Source organism: Chiloscyllium plagiosum, chromosome 20, assembly GCF_004010195.1.
Source record: "Chiloscyllium plagiosum isolate BGI_BamShark_2017 chromosome 20, ASM401019v2, whole genome shotgun sequence".
Taxonomy (NCBI): domain Eukaryota; kingdom Metazoa; phylum Chordata; class Chondrichthyes; order Orectolobiformes; family Hemiscylliidae; genus Chiloscyllium; species Chiloscyllium plagiosum.
The window spans coordinates 32,691,212-32,707,776 of record NC_057729.1 but is presented as its reverse complement, the minus strand read 5'-3'; the positions used below and the strand labels follow the sequence as shown (position 1 = coordinate 32,707,776).

The 16,565-nt window shown below is 39.7% G+C and overlaps 1 protein-coding gene across 1 annotated transcript in view; it reads left to right on the top strand.

Moving 5' to 3' along the window:
- Positions 1-16,565, top strand: part of LOC122560145 (peroxidasin-like) — a 188,939-nt gene that overhangs the window by 4,800 nt on the left and 167,574 nt on the right. The window lies entirely within an intron of this gene.

The window sequence follows — 16,565 nt, the reverse complement described above, 5'->3', positions numbered from 1 at the left end:
TCTGAGATGGGTACAGCTGAGAAGAGAAGTGAGTCAAACAGTCAGGGCAGGCAGGGACAAGGTAGGACTAATACATTAAACAGCATTTATTTTAATGCAAGGGGCCTAATAGGGAAGGCAGAAGAACTCAGGGCATGGTTAGGAACATGGTTTAGATGGAGAGGAATTTCTTAAGGTAGACAAGTTGTTGGAAGGAATCCTGAGGGACAGGATGTACATGTATTTGGAAAGGCAAGGACTGATTCGGGATAGTCAACATGGCTTAGTGCGTGGGGAATCATATCTCACAAACTTGATTGAGTTTCTTGAAGAAGTAACAAAGAAGATTGATGAGGGCAAAGCAGTAGATGTGATCTATATGGACCTCAGTAAGGCGTTCGACAAGGTTCCCCATGGGAGACTGATTAGCAAGGTTAGATCTCATGGAATACAGGGAGAACTAGCCATTTGGATACAGAACTGGTTCAAAGGTAGAAGACAGCAGGTGGTGGAGGGTTGTTTTTCAGACTGGAGGCCTGTGACCAGTGGAGTGCCACAAGGATCGGTGCTGGGTCCTCTACATTTTGTTATTTACATGAATGATTTGGATGCGAGCATAAGAGGTACAGTTAGTAAGATTGCGTATGGCACCAAAATTGTTGTGCTTGTTTTCAAATCTCCCCATGGCCTGTAACCTGCCTCCTTGTCTCTGTAATTTCCTATAGTCTTTAAATCTCCAAGATATGTGTCCTTCTAATTCTGGCCTCTTGAGCAATCTTGACTTTACAATTGGTGGTCGTACCTTCAATTATCAAAACCATAACCTCTGGAATTAATTCTCTCACACTTTCTATCTCTTTACTATTTTTTCATCCTCCCCCAAAACCTTTTTGACCTAGTATTTCTGCGGCATACCTCGATTCTTTATAAGTTATCAGTGATATCTAAATACAAATTGTTGAAAGGTTTCATTTTGTTTGGCGACCTTACAAATTCAGATAATTCCATCCAAAACCTAATATAAGGTCTGGGGGTTGAGCTCTGATATCCTGATAAAATAAGATGCTATAACATCTTTGTCACTTCATAGGAATTGGTATTCCATAGTATGCACTGGTGCTGTGATACTTTGAATATTAGGAAACCTTGTTTAGCATATATCTCAGTGGATTTGCAATTTGCTGCATTCTCTATGCAGTAATAATTTTGTGGTGATGGGATTTCACAAGGTTTTTTTTTCAAACTCAAATCACCATGTCAAATATTAAACAATAGGATTGTCATTTGTGCTTGCAGGGTGGCGTGCTTGGACGCACTGGAAAAACATGGATGAACAGTGACACAGGGCCCAGTTCTTTGCCGACAGTCATTCTGTAGTTCTATTCTAGGGCAATGCCTTGGCCACTGAGTTGGCCTCCCTGATTTAACATTTAAGCAACGTTTGGCAATTGATTTGTCAGTTGTTATCTATCTTGAGGCAATACCTCCAAGGCATGGCTCAATGGTTAACATTGCTGCCTCACAGTGCCAGGGACCTGTGTTCAATCCCACCCTTGGGTGACTGTCTCTTTTTTTGGTTTTGCTATGCCTGACAAAGTTCTCCTGAATGTGTAATAAGAATTCTGTACCTCTCTACCTTGCAGATTGCTTCTCTTCTGGTTAATATTAAGGTCGTAGTTGAAATCCCCTTGCATTACCCCTTTTGTTCCTATACTTTTTAGCAATTCATCTAAATATTTGTTCTTCCATCTCCCTCAATCAGCATCACGATCACCATTTTGATTTTTGTTTCTGAGTCCAATGTTTAGGACCTCTATTTGTTAAGCATTCAAATGTATTGTTCCTCCTTGCAACTGTGATCTTCTTCTATAAGCCCCTCTTTATCCTGTCTGAAAATCCTGTAACCAGGAAGGTTGAGCAGCCATTGTCTTTTCAGCCACATGTTTTGGTAATAGTAATGTTTCAGTAGGATATGCTTCCAAATGTCATGAACTTATCAAGCTTATTCATGAGACTCCTCGTTTTGAAGTAGATACTGCTAACCATTGTAAAACTGACTTGGTTTTGTTTTGGTCCAGTTATACTGTAAAGCATCTTGGCATGTCTGATTCTAGTAAAGGTGCTGCGTGAGTACAAGTAACTATCTGTCTACATCAGAGTGTCGAGGAGACTAGATATTAACTCACTATAGAAGATTTAAAAGGTTCATCAAATCAATGTTGCATGTGGATCACACGAGAGAGAAATGACAAACATTAAGGAAAAGCTGTATTTCTAAACGATCATTCTTTTTGTCAGGGTCAGTTTTGCTGAATTATTAATTACTTATCAGGTCAGGGGGCAGTCTAACTTTGATCTTGCTATACAAGTCAATATTGAGACTTTGCCATCAAAATATGTAAAGCAACATTTGCAGCTCATTGAAGTATTTTGTGTTGATTCTAGGCAAGGTGAAATCTCACTGCAGGTGATTGGTCATTCATTTTCTTTTTAAGAAGATTAACGAACTACCCCAACTTACCCTTGTGTTTTTGCCTGCAAGCTAGTATGAAATTGGAATCATTAAGTAGAGATAATAGTTTTAGATTTGAGTTTTGAGAGCTGTTAAGAAATAATGCAATGAAATATACTCTGCCTTTGGCTTGCGTTTTACTCAGCTTAGGAATGTTTGGTGCAAATGCTAAACCATGAATCTTTCAGTTGAAATAATTTTGAACGGCAAATGGTACACTTTTATTTTAAATGGATCAGTGCCAGCTTAAAATTATGCAGATGGTCCATCTATGTCTTGATTTTTTTAAGTGGAAGTATGTTCAGCCTCTCAAATTGATCTCTCACGTTAAGTATGAATTATAAATTTTTAAAGAAACTTGTACACCAACATGCTCATTTTTTTTATTCTTTGCGCCTGAAAAAGTTTAAAGTATCATGAATATAATTAACTGGATGGTAACAGTTATGATTGCCCTTTTGGAAGGCAATTCAAGCTCCGGAAAGGATACATTGAAAATTCACTCGAACGTGGAGTGAGAGAGTCATAGAGATGTACAGCATGGAAATAGTCCCTTCGGTCCAACTTGTCCATGATGACCAGATATCTTAACCTAATCTAGTCTAATTTGCCAGCACTTGGCTCATATCCCTCTAAACCCTTCCTAGTCATTTTCCCATCCAGATGCCTTTTAGATGTTGTAATTGCACCAGCCTCTACCACTGCCTCATTCCATGCACGTACCACCTTCTGTGTGAAAAAGTTGCCCCTTGGGTCTCTTCTTCTATCTTTCCCCTCTTGTCCCAAACCTATGCCATCTAGTTCTAGACTCCCCCACCCCAGGGAAAATACCTTGTCTGTTTATCCTATCCATGCCCCTCATGATTTTATAAACCTCTATAAGATCACCCCTCGGCCTCCAATGCTCCAGGGAAAACAGCCCCAACCTATTCAGCCTCTTCCTCTAGCTCAAATCCTCCAACCCTGGCAATGTACGTGTGAATATTTTCTGGATCCTTCATGTTCACAACGTCCTTCCCATAGGAAGGAGATCAGAATTGCATGCAATATTCCAAAAGTGGCATAACCAATGTCTTGTACAGCCACAACAGGACCTCCCAGTTCCTATACTCAATGCTCCGACCAATAAAGGAAAGCATACCAAACACCACCTTCGCTGTCATATCTACCTGCGGGTCAACTTTCAAGAAACTATGAACCTGCACTCCAAGGTTCATTAACTCTCCCTAGGACCTTACCATTAAGTGTATAAGTTCTCTTCTGATTTGCTTTTCCAAAATGCGGCACCTCACATTTATTTAATTTAATTTAAACTCCATCTGCTACTCCTCAGCCCATCTGATCAAAGTGCTGTTGTACCCTGAGGTAACCTTCTTTGCTGTCCACTATTCCTCCAATTTTGGTGTCGTCTGCAAACTTACTAATCATACTGCCTACTGTTCACATCCAAACCATTTATATGAATAATGAAAAGCAGTGGACCCAGCATTGATCCTTGTGGCACTCCACTGGTCACAGGCATCCAATCTGAAAAGCAACCCCACACACCACCCTCTGTCTTCTACCTTTGAACCAGTTCTGTATCCAAACGGCTAGTTCTCCCTGTATTCCATGTGATCTAATCTTGCTAACCAGTCTACCATGAGGAACCTTGTCGAATGCCTTACTGAAGTCCATATGGATCACATTTACTGCTTTGCCCTGTCAATCCTCTGCTACTTCAAAATGGTGAGGAAATGGAGGTTACAGAGATAAAGAGAGTTTTTTTTAAAGTCTATGCCTCACTGGATTAGCAGAATTAAGGGCAGGATTTTTAATAAAGGCCTTCAAAAAGAAGAACGTTTGAAGAGTAAATGGTGAAAGAATGTTTCCACTGATTGGTTAATTGGCAACATGGATATCAACTCAAAATGAACACTAAAAGAACATAGAGAAAAGTTGGGAGACATTTTATACCAAGTGTTGCTTCATCACAAATAATTACTGAGCTGAAGGCTATTAAAGTATCTTAAGAGAATCGAATAAATATTTTAAAAGGAAGGATAAGAAAGTGGAGGAAAATTGAATTGAGGTAGATAGTTGCAGTTGAACTAACACTTGCTTCACTTCCTATGATTAAAATGGATACTTAAGTGCTCTGAAATGTCAAATTATGAAAAGTTGGCAAAATGATTGAGATATTTCTGCTTGAATTATTTTTCATCTATAATTTAAAGCTTTGCCAGATTTCTTTTTGCACATTGTTTAATAAATGTTCAGCATTTTAGATTTTATTTACAAAACTTTCCAATCCTGTTTTACTCACTACTTTGTAGCTAAATTGTATAATCTCTCCTTCGAACCACAGTCACACTTTCTATATTTTTATGCTTAATACATGATCTATCCTTTTTAATTATTTCAACTTCCCTTCAGCGGTTTAAAAGGGAGATTTTTTTTTCAAACAGGAAGTCAGCAAACCTCCAGGAATTTGCAAGCAAGTCATTGTTTGGCCAGCAAATAAATCGTTACTGAATGTAATACAGGTACATAATCCTTTATCCAAAACCCTCGAAGCCAGCTGGATTTCAGATTTTGGAATTTTCCAAATTTTGGGATAAGGGACAGTTTCATGATGAAATAAAAAAAGTTTCTGAAAAGCAGATGCACCTGCGAGTACTACAAGCGCTGAGACGGAATTGACGCCTGCCTGTGCTGGGCCACGCCAACACGTCACATCTGAGTGATCTTGGTTATTATTCAAAATAGGAAGGCACGCTTATTAGGATCTGATACCCTTTTGAAATGTGATATCACTGGCTAATTTTTATTACTCAGTTCTATTTACCCTCGACTGGTGATAAGTTGCCTCCTGAACCTTTTCTGTCTATACAACATGAAGGAGAGTGAGACAACTGATTTGAAATAGCCTAGCAAGCCAGAGGTAGCCACTCTCGAGTCTCACACAGGCTAAACCAAGTAAAGGTGGCAGATTTCCTTTCCAAAAAGGGATTAGTGAACAGATGAATTTTTATAACGTTTTACAGTAGTTCATGATCACTTTAGACTAGCTTTTCATTTCGGGCGTATTAATTGAATTCAGACCAGTATCCCCAGAGTTTTAGCCTGCATCTCTGGCTTACCAGTCCGTGGACATTACCAGTACACCACAGCCCATCTCTTTAGATATACCCCAAGTACTACTAGGAAGACGGTTCTAAGACTTTGACTCTGACAGTAAAGAATTGATGATATAGTTGAAGTCAAGATGGCGTGTGACATGATTACTAGTCAGTAGTGTTCCCATAAGGCAATTGCTTATATCTTTCTTGGTTGTAAAGATTTTTGGTTTGGACGGGACTGTTGAAGATGTCTTGGTGACTTACTGTAGTACATATTGTGATGTTGCCACAGTTGCTGTTTGTGGATGGGGAATTAATCAAGCAGTTAGAGTTGAATTTCTTCAATGTTGCTGGAGTTGCACTCATCCAGTCAGTGGTAAATCTTCCAATGTACTACTGACTTGTAGATAGTGGAAAGCCTTTGGTGATTCAGAAAATGAGTTTCTAGGCTCAGAATTCTCAGCTTCTGACCTGCTCCTATAGCCAATATTGATCCTTGGAATATTGTTGGTTTGTGATTCAACAATAGTAATGCCACTAAGTGTCAAGGCGTTATAGTTAGGTTCTCCCTTGTTGGAAATGGTAATTGCCTTACCCTTTTATGTGGTATGAATGTTTGTCATTTATCAAACAAAGCAATGATGTTGTCCAGATTGTGCTGCGTGTGGCATAAACTGCTCATTGAGGAGTTGTGACTGGAACTGAACATTGTTCATCAGTGAACATCAGTCATCGTCCTTGCACTCAAACAATTGGCATCCAACAACTACAACAATCTTTGTGCATAGCATTGTTCCAACTAATGGAGAGATTTCCCCCGATTTATCTTGATCTGTTTTATGGATTTTACTAGGGTTCCTTGTTGCCATGTTCTATCAAATGTCACGTTTTGATGTCAGACTATGTTACTCTCCTCTCACCTCAGGAATTCAGTTGTTTTGTCCAAACTTGAACCAAGGTAACACAATCCAGAACAGAGTGGTTCCAACAAAACCTTAACTGATTATTAGTAAGTGTTGTTAATGATATCATGCAATGGTTTGGTAATTGAGAAGGTATGAACAAGGAACAAGAGTAATGATTAGAGTGGTGCTGGAAAAGCACAGCAGGTCAGGCAGCATCCAAGGAGCAGGAAAATTGTCATTTCTGGCAAAAGTCTTTCCTGATAAAGGTCTTTTGTCCAAATGTCGATTTTCCTGTTCCTTGGATGCTGCTTGACCTGCTGTGCTTTTCCAGCACCACTCTAATCTTGACTCTAATCCCCCGCATCTGCAGTACCCACTTTCACCAAGGAGCAAGAGTAGGCAGTTCAGCCCTTCCAGCCTGCCCTGCCATTCAACAAGATCATAGCCGATCTGATTCTAATCTCAAGTCTACATTCCTGCATACCCCTGAATCTTTCCCCTCCCAACTCTCATCCCACCTTTGTAATCAATAATTTGTCAACTTCTGCTTCAAAAGATATTTAGAGATTCTGCATGCACTGCTTTTTTAAAGAAAGGATATTCCAAAGAGACACAAACCTTCTGAGAGGGAAAGAAAATTCCTTCATCTCTGTCTTAAAAACTCCTTCGTTTTAAACTATCACTCCTAGTTCTTGATTTCACCTTTCTATCAAGTTAAGTCCTCTTGGGATCCTATATATTTAAATGAAGCCACCTCTGATTCTCTTCTGAACTCCAGAGATTACAAGTCTCGCCCATTTTAGGGAGCAGTCTTGTAAACCCTCTCCCCTGCATTAACATCCTTCTGTAAGTATGGCAACTTGTTCGGTACACAATACTCCAGATGTAGTCTCATCCTATATAACTGAAGTATAACTTCCTACTCTTGCGCTCAATTCCCCTTGTAATAAAATACACCATTCTATTAGCTTTCCTGGTGACTTGCTGGACCTGCATACTGACATTCTGCACTAGGCCACCCAGATGTCTCTGCATTTCCGATCTCGTCAACCTCTCACAAATTAGATAAAATGCATCTATTTTATTCTTTCAGCCAAAACGAAAAATTTCACACTTTTTCGCTTTGTACTCCATTTTCCAGATCTTTGATTATTCAGAGTAGACTGGGGCAGTAATTGTCCAGAATGAATTTGTCCTGATGTTTGGAAAGGTAAAGGAAGATAGTTCTGGAACACCAATAGGTCAGCATTACAGCTTAGATGCTTCCAGGGGTTTATAAACTTTGTTATAAAGAGCGCACGTAGTCATTGTTTGATTATCATATGGAGTGAACTGAATTCGGTGAAAGCTAATGTTTGCAATGTTGAGACTAATGTTCTCTATTTGCACAAAAGTCACAAACAGCTAGTATCCCCTTTTGGATGTACATATGTGCAGGTCCACAGTGGTTATAGGACAGTTTGGCACGGCACAATGTACAGAAACCAAAGGGAACTTTGTGAAACTCTGGAAGAAACTGAAATGAATTATCCAGTCCACTCTTCTGGCTGAAGGTGGTTGCCAATATACCTGCTTTGTCTTTTGCTTTTACAGACTGGTCTCTGCCGCCACGGAAGATGGCGTTGCTCGTGGAACCTCTTCTTGCCAACAATCGTTTAATTGCCTAACACCATTCTGTTTCTGTTATTTATAATGTCCAGTATCCCAAATTGTCACCTAACCAGGTTGGCATGTTATTTTTAGGTCTGTCTGGTGTAGCTCCTATAATACTCTTCTGCACTTGTCATTGATGGTAGGTGAGGAGTGAGGAGCCTTTTTGGACATGAGGTTACAGGTTGTGATTGCAGACAGTTCTGCTGCTTTCCAATACCGCTTCATTCATGCCATGATTTGAGCTGTTGAATTGATTCTGAATCTATCCCATTTGGTGTAGTATTATGTCATAGATTGTCAGTGCAAAGGCGATTTGATTTTTAAGTATCATCTGAAATTAGGGTCACTCCTGTTAATCCTGTCATGGACAGATGCATCTGCAGGAGGTATCTCTGACAGGATGAGGTCAAATAGGTTTTTCCCTCTTATCTTTTCTCTCACTACTGGCCACAACTTGAATTTGTCTTTCAGGATTCAGCTGCTGAGAGACTTGTATTAATGCATGTTGAAGTCTCCCATCATGAATATATTCAGTGCCTTTGCTTACTTCTATGCTTACTCCAAGTTTGCTTCAACATGGTAAAAGTGCTGGTTCAGCAGTTGTGATCAAACACCTAGATGGTATTTCGCAGGATGTTTCCTTGTAATATTTAACCTCCTACCTTAGGCTTAATTGGGTCTCAAGTCAAAAACTCCAAGAGTCACCATCTCCTGCTATATCCCACTGACGTGTCTGGTGGGTCTATTCTTCCATCACTGGAAGAATAAAGATGTTGACTGAAAGGCATAATTTGGTGAATGTGTTGTTGATGGTCGACTGTATATCATCACTATTATTGAGCCAAGCTATTATTTGAATTTAAATTCCCAGCTTCTGTGGATGAGAGAGGGATTTGAACCTGTGATTCTGGAGAATTTGTCCAGGTTTATGTATCTAGTAATTAACTACCATACTACTATTTCTGAGTTTCAGGTGGGACCACATCAATCTAGTGTTTCTAAAAGGTAGGGAGATAGATGAACAAAAGCTCGTATTGACCATTATTATCTACTTCCATCTGCTTGAGATGGTGGACTTGCAGAGTCTAGTTCATAAGATGCATTTTTGCTGATTGGCTGAGACACCAATCTGTGAAAAGCAGGTTCTGCCACAAGTGAAATGGTTATCAGGTGGTGGGGTGGCTTGTTGTTTTTGGAGTTGCTGCATGTTGCCATGCCGCTGAAACCATAGATTGTCATGGTGGTGCACACCAGCCCACAGGTCATGTCACAGTTTCCTTCTGCTGTTTCATGTCTCCAAGATGTGAGAATAAATGGTTAGCACCTTCGTATCATGCAGGCACCCAGGGTTGAAGTGCAACTTTGGGCATCCTACTGGTAATTTGTCTCTGGCTACACTCCAACCTTAGCTGTGTGACCATTTTCCATTCTGTAAACATGCCTGAGCTAGTGAAGTCACCTGTAGTGTCAACCTTTCCATCAGTGACAACATAATTGGAAACTTTGCCTATGAGAAAACGGATGCATTAATGGTTTTATCCCTCCATTAGTTGCCCAGAATGTATTTCACTGAAGGTAAGGATTCCCCATAGGATTGGAACCTGAATGTAATAGTGAGTAGCTCATTGAAATCAACAATGCAGTTTTTGTCCCTGCAGGAGGCAACTGAATTTTGGGCTAGTCAGATGAATATGCAAAAATAAATGATGGCTTAAGCAATGCACTGGTATTATTACATCTGATGTACTGTGTAAAATCTTGTAACAGACCTAACATTCTGAGGCATGAGGAGTGATGGGAAAAATAAAGGTCATCCAACATGATAGTGAGCTTGTGCCATCTGACCTATGAAAAGAGGTTGAGAAGTCTGATACTGGGAAGAAAAAGCCAGTTTAAGTACTTTTGTCTCTTACGAATTTGCTAGTTAAATCCTGATGGTATGTTTTTTCATTAGAATGAAGGGGCAGACGATCACATTTAGAGAATGAACAAGTTTAATGCTGGAGTTGTTGGTGTGAAATGACTTATCCTAAGAGGAAAGCCGAAAAGATTAAGAAAGAATTGAATAACAACTTGAACGAGGTTGGGATTTAGAGAGATTAAGTTTGGGACCAGATGAAATGCACACTTATTTTTCTGTTCATTTAAAAGCCAAATTCTGGCGCTGAGCAAAATCTTAACATTAACATAGCAATATTTTGGTTTCTGTATGGACAGAACTGCAATGATGTTGCCACACTGGAGAAGATTAGTTATTTGGAAACATGAAGGGGGGATAATTTGGTACCGTACAGTATTTTTAATACAGGTGTAGAAATTAGAGAAACAAAATCAAAACTTTGGGATTAATGTGAGTGCAGTACACAGAGTAAGGAAGAATTGTTGAGAGATATGGAAAAAGTTTGAGATGTTTGAGCAACCACCATAGCACCTTCTTTAATATATTAGAAATGGCAAAAGATGCTTTGCAGGGTCATTATAAGGTAAAATATGATGCTGAAACATGAAAGGAGACATTGGGAAAGACTAAACAACTCAAAAAATAAAATTGAAGCAGCCAGAATTTTGATAGATATGGAAAGAAACCTAGCACCATTCACAAAATTAATGGAAAGCACGTGTTTCTGATATTTATGATGACTTCTGTGGAATGCTAGTTAGATAAGACATTAATACCTAAGTATTCAACAACATTCATGTTTTATTTATTCATATCAGCCACATTCAGAACCATAATTTCTCTGATAATGTCTTGAATACAGGCCCCAGTTACCAAAGTTTTATCCATTTACTAGTTATTGAGATAGAAACAGCCAAGTATGAACTTGCAGTTTTATGTAGTTTTTTACTGCAGTTAAAGGGGGCTGGACCGATCTGGAGTCAATTATTTACATAACATTTACATGCTTTGAAACTTGTAGAATTCAGTAAGATTGTCTGGAGCATTAACTGCAGATTGTAAGGAAGAATAAAATAGAAATTGTACCAAAAGAGAATACTGGAGAAACTCAGCAGATCCAGTAACACCTGTGGAGAGGGAAACTTGTTTCAAGTGCAATATGATTTTTCTTCAGAACTCTTCTGAAGTAGAAGTGCCTTTTAATACCAACAGGGAAGAGATGGAAAGATTTTCTTTTGAAAATTGAACAAAAGTAGCACTGAAAATAGTGGAAATTTGAAACAAAAATAAAAGATGCTTAAAAGCTCTTCAATGGATCGGGTAGCATTCACAGTGAAGAAATCTGTGTTGCTTCAGACATACCTCTTACTCCATGTTGGAAGGTACAATATCAAACAAACTTCAAAGGATGGGCAGAGCAAGGGTTAGTGGGCAAGGAGTGTGTAAGGTGTGAAGATGATGCAATTAATGTCAAGGCCAAATGGCTGTAAAGTAGAAAGCTGGTACTATGCATCAAACTTGTACTGAGATTCACTGGAGAATTGTAAAAGATCAAGGACAAACTCAGAGTGGAAGTTGATGGAGAGTTGAAGTGACAAAAGACTGCAACCAGAGATATGGGCAAAGCCTGAACAAAGATGTGCATCAAAGATATCACTTAGTCTCTACCTCGTCTCCTCTGCATTGGGCAGCCGGACTGTGAACAACAAACACACACAACTGGATTGAAAGAAGTGTAAATAAATTGTTCTTCTTCTTATGAAGAGGTAGCTTAGTAAATTGTGGAAATTTAATGATTATGAGCAAATGCCATTGAATGGCTGGAGATGGACCAGGTAAACAGAAGGGCAGGGTGGAAATCTTTAGCAACTTTTAATAAAATTCTTCAGAAGTCAATCACCTGAAGAATTGAAAATGGTATGATGCATGTTAATATTTTACTTGAGCTAGTGTAACTTTGTTTTCAGCTATAATGACTCTTAGTACAGGCCATTTAGTGATTTAGTTTTGCAGGCCCTATGATGTGTCAGTAAATTCTGGTCTGATTTCACCACATGCAGAGTGAGTCTGAGGGGAAAAACATTGGGGTATTTGTATAATTTCTAGGAAATAGTGTTGTCAGATGAAGGATGTCTGAATACGTTGACAGTAGAGTCAAATTGGCCAGTGTTGGTCTTTTTAACGAGCTGACCTTGGGAAATTTGATAGGACAGCTTTTGGTAATGGTGGTACCAACATGCCCTTTGTGTTGGTGGTACCATTTCAGCCATCACACTCCTGACATTAAAGAATTTTCTTCCTGGGATGTAGTGTAGTCTTCAAGATCAAAATTTTTTTTTTTCCTTTGTATGTATACCTTGCCTTTAAAAGAGTGGTACCATCAATGCATAGGGCATCCTCCTGCTGGTGGTGTGTTCAGGTATGGTCTCATAGCAAACACAGTCTTCTGCCAAACTAAATACAAAATCACATGGAACCATACCAGATTGAAACACTGGTACTTCCTGGATTCTGTCTAAGTCACATCACAGAACTGTGATGTCTGTTCACGCAAGACTTGCAGAACACTGATGCCTGCTGGAATTGCTCAATTGGGAATGAGCGTTCACTGAGCACCAAAGAATTGTAAGGTCCAAATCAAATAAAGAGATCAATGTCTCAGCCCTAAAGCAGTCAAATGAAGAGAGTGCCTCCAAGGGTAGTTCACCACCAAGCAGAAAATACTAATAATTTCAGTACAGTATGATCAAATAAAGTCATCCATACTGGATAATTGTGTCTAGACATTGAGCCCAAGTGTCATCATAACCAGGGCTGTTTTTTTTAGATTAGATTAGATTACATTACAGTGTGGAAACAGGCCCTTCGGCCCAACAAGTCCACACTGACCCGCCGAAGCGCAACCCACCCATACCCCTACATTTACCCCTCAGCTAACACTACGGGCAATTTAGCATGGCCAATTCACCTGACCTGCACATCTTTGGACTGTGAGAGGAAACCGGAGCATCCGGAGGAAACCCACGCAGACACGGGGAGAACGTGCAAACTCCACACAGTCAGTCGCCTGAGGCGGGAATTGAACCAGTGTCTCTGGCGCTGTGAGGCAACAGTGCTAACCACTGTACCAATGTGCCGCCCCTAAATTTGATGAAAATTGATGACCTTGAACAAAACGAACAAGCTTCATTGCCTGGCAAGGTTGCAATTCAAGAGGAAAGCATCCAACAATTCAAGGCTGGTACTCAAAGGCAAATCAGGAAGACAAAGAACATGTTAGTGCAATGCTAGCTCTCTACCTATCATAATTTCCTGTCACTGAAGCTGCAAATGCTATTGACAGGTGAATGTCAATTGGAAAACACCCTCTTTGCTCACAGGCTGTTTTTTTTTTTTTCAGGCCTTGTTTCAGTGCTCAGCTCATTCAACTGTCTGACCAGACCCCTCAATTCCCCTATTTCCACCTTGTAAGCTGCTGCATCATTTTGTGAGACCCTACTTTAACTAATATACTTTAACTAATATATTTCCAAATAAAATGACCATTGCACAGTAACACTTGATCTATTATGCCTGATTTCTGATCCAATATACTTAAAAGGCCCAGAAGCCTGAATCAACCTTCAATTCAGATTTAAGCCAATTTATGAAAAAGTTTTCAAAATTATTGCTTCCCATCCATGAGAAAGTTATCTGCATACATTATAAAGATGCCTGAAAGTTGTCCCTCATGATGCCAGTAAAACCTAGCAATGTCTACTTTTAACTGAAAGCAGCTTAATTTTAGTAAGACCTTATTGATAAGTATCAATTTGAGATCATTTAGACCATATGCAACCTTACTTAACTTCCTCTGTGACCCAATTAATTTTGATGTCTCTTCTGAAAGGCAAAGAAACATCTCTCCCTTGAGTTGGTTTTCCTAAAGAAATGCAATTTTAATATTGATCTATTTTTTAAGCATTTGTTCCTGACACAACTAAACAAAATTGATATTTCTACCATTGAAGCTGTTCTGATATCTTCATTCCCTAAGTTTTTTTTCTTCTTCCACATTGTGCTACTAGTCTTGCTTTAATCTTGTGAGTTCTATGAGGGAATACTTTTTCTGTGCATACCCATTTATGTAATGAGGCTGGTTGCACCCTATCCAGCACCTCTGTGTACACTCCCAATTCTCTCCAGCTTTGTTCATTTGTTTCATTATCAAGAATATTTTAACTTTGAGTTGTCTCAATGGCCATGAACAAGTTCAATCACATGGTCTTCTGCTCTAGATGATATTTACTTTTTATCCTTGTTAAACTGTGCCTTCATTTTCTGACTTCTAATATTTAACCTTTCTCTCCTATTAATAGGAGTTCTTTTCAAATGTTTTTGGTCTCTTTGCTATGTTTTATTGGCGCTGAAAATGTATTGCTGGAAAAGCGCAGCAGGTCAGGCAGCATCCAGGGAACAGGAGAATCGACGTTTCGGGCATAAGCCTGAAGAAGGGCTTATGCCCGAAACGTCGATTCTCCTGTTCCCTGGATGCTGCCTGACCTGCTGCGCTTTTCCAGCAACACATTTTCCGCTCTGATCTCCAGCATCTGCAGACCTCACTTTCTCCCATGTTTTATTGGCAGCTTGTTCCCAGAGCTTATACCTGAGGTTTCCTGCCTTCCATCTTTGTTCTTCATATTCCCAATCCATGGATCCAACCTCCATTCTGTACATTCTTCTAGCTTTTTGTTTTCCAGTGGCTTTCCCTACTCTAAATTCTTGCACTTTTCAGTTGACTAGCCCTTTCTAGCAAAATTTGACTTCAGCACCCACTTCTGATAGTTGTCCTTACTCCCTGAAATGTTGATTGATTACAGCCTGAGCATTTCTGAAGGAGAAGGAGAAGGAAACCCCTCCCTCTTGAATTGATTTTCCTGTAGAAATGCAGTTTTAATCTAATTCTTAACTGTTTGTTCCTGACAAAATAAAAAAAAATCAATTCTTATTGTAAATCCCAAGTTCTTTTGTTTCTCTATTATCAATAGAAATGAGGACAGAAATACTATCAATTAGTTACCTTTTCATAGTGTCACCAGCCACCTGTAACTAGATGGACTCATCAACTCGTTAACATTGTGTCCTCCATTTTGTCAATTGTCTCCTTTGTGCTATGAATGCTGCTCAAAAGGAATACTTTCTTATGAATTTTCTTTTAGTGCTTCTGACATTTCCTCAACCAGTGTATATTTATCTGCATGTTCGAATCCTGTCAAAACCAGAAGTCTGTACATACCTGATATTTTGGCACAGTTCAGGAAATTAAGTGTCATCGCAGGTTGGTGATTTTCCAAATGAACTTTCTGCAGTCTTAAATCAATCAATTGAACTACATTTGTATTCCTCCATAGCAGTGTCCTTCATCTGTTTAAATTTGTCAAAATTTGACTACGCCTCATAAGCAGTCAATAAATAATCTTTTTGATAATTTTTGCAAATAAAATTTCTGAGCCTATCGAAGCCTCCTTCAGTATTCAAAATCATTAGGTTCCTATTTGCTCTTATTCTGCTTCTGTATAACAAAAGTACGATTCCATCCGCCATAAAACTCATTTTCAAGAAATGGAGTGGGTAGCTGAAACTTTATTGCTGGAACAGCACAGCAGGTCAGGCGATGCTGCCTGACCTGCTGTGCTGTTCCAGCAATAAAGTTTCAGCTTTGATCTCCAGCGTCTGCAGACCTCACTTTCTCCCCAAATGGAGTGGGTAATAATACATGTTTGACTCAACAACACTCAGCTACCAATGTTATGCTCCAAAAGATAACCAAATTTGAATAGAAGTTTAGTGACAGCTTCATTTCAGTCAACCACTGTCATTAAAGCCGGCACCCCACCAATTACTGGCCACCCATATTCACACAACCAACTCATACTCTAAAAACGTATTTAATATAACCATCACCTGTTCTATCATGCCATTAAGTTTCTGTCATTCCTTCAGACCATTTTTGAAATTACTATTAGACTAACTTCAGAAGAGGTCACCTGACTCCCTTCATCTTTATTCTGGATCAGTGGTGCTGGAAGAGCACAGCAATTCAGGCAGCATCCAACGAGCAGCGAAATCGACGTTTTGGGCAAAAGCCCTTCAGGAATAAAGGCAGAGAGCCTGAAGCGTGGAGAGATAAGCTAGGGGAGGGTGGGGGTGGGGAGAGAGTAGCATAGAGTACAATGGGTGAGTGGGGGAGGAGATGAAGGTGATAGGTCAGGGAGGAGAGGGTGGAGTGGATAGGTGGAAAAGGAGCTAGGCAGGTCGGACAAGTCAAGGGGACAGTGCGGAGCTGGAAGTTTGAAACTAGAATGATGGGGGGGAAGGGGAAATGAGGAAGCTGTTGAAGTCCACATTGATGCCCTGGGGTTGAAGTGTTCCAAGGCGGAAGATGAGGCGTTCTTCCTCCAGGCGTCTGGTGGTGAGGGAGCGGCGGTGAAGGAGGCCCAGGACCTCCATGTCCTCGGCAGAGTGGGAGGGGGAGT